Source organism: Triticum urartu, chromosome 3A, assembly GCF_056163025.1.
Source record: "Triticum urartu cultivar PI428250 chromosome 3A, HENAU_Tu73, whole genome shotgun sequence".
Classification (NCBI taxonomy): Eukaryota; Viridiplantae; Streptophyta; class Magnoliopsida; order Poales; family Poaceae; genus Triticum; species Triticum urartu.
Genome location: NC_141875.1, coordinates 89257314 through 89258310, shown reverse-complemented (window position 1 = coordinate 89258310; position 997 = coordinate 89257314).

Sequence of the window (997 nt, the reverse complement as noted above, 5' to 3'; positions counted from 1 at the left end):
GTCGGTCCACTCCATACATGTTGGTGATGGCTCCGCCTCGTTGCCTCACCGTGCCTGCTCGGCTGGGCCCAGCAGCAGTTGGCGTCCCACCGACTATGCGATCAACCTCACGCTGGAAGGCTTCGGAGAGGCATGTCATGGTAGCCAATTTCTTGGCATTCTCCAGAAGTGAGATGCGGCAGGCCCAACGTCTCGGCATCCGCATCCGCAGCAATGGGCGTGGACAGATCCCACATTGCCACCTGCAATGGGTCCTGCCTGGCTCCTCGAAACCCCCATTGTGGCTAATAACAAGCACCTCCTTGACGGTGCTTCCGCTGCTCTCCATGCAAGGAAGCGGGTCATCAATGACCACCACATTTGTGGGGAAAGCGTCGAGGGATCCCGTGTCGGAGTCGACAAGCATCGGTTCGGTGGAGCCGATCGGCTCCAAGTCGAAGGCCGACTCATTGGCGATGTGGAGCTGGTCGAGGAGGTTGACGAGGCGGCTCTCTGGGCCATCTGTGCCTGCATCGGATGCAGGCTCGTCGAAGAGGCGGATCTCGCCAACAAGGTCGGCGAGGTAGCTCGCTGTGTAGGCGACCTCTGCTCCATGCAGCGCGTCAGCGCAAACGCCGTCTGGCGTGCCAAGCTGGCTACGCTCGCTGGGGAGGAAGAGGGTTCCCGTCCAGAACAGATCTCTGTACGACGGTGCACCTAGCCCCACGGTGGGCGCCAAATGTCGAGGGTGTCGTGCGACATATGCCAAAGGATGGCTTATCATGGAGGGGGCTTGTAAGACGTCACCGGTGCCACCAAACGAAATGAGGCAAAGACATGCGCGCCGACGGATCTTACCCAGGTTCGGGGCTCTGCGAGGAGATAACACCCCTAGTCCTGCTTTGCGGGGTCTCCGCATGATCACTATCTGAACAAGTAGCTACAAGTTGCTCCTTGAGTTGTTTCCTAGAGGTGGAAGAAGGGCAAGGCTAGCTCTCTCGTATCTCTATGTGTGTGT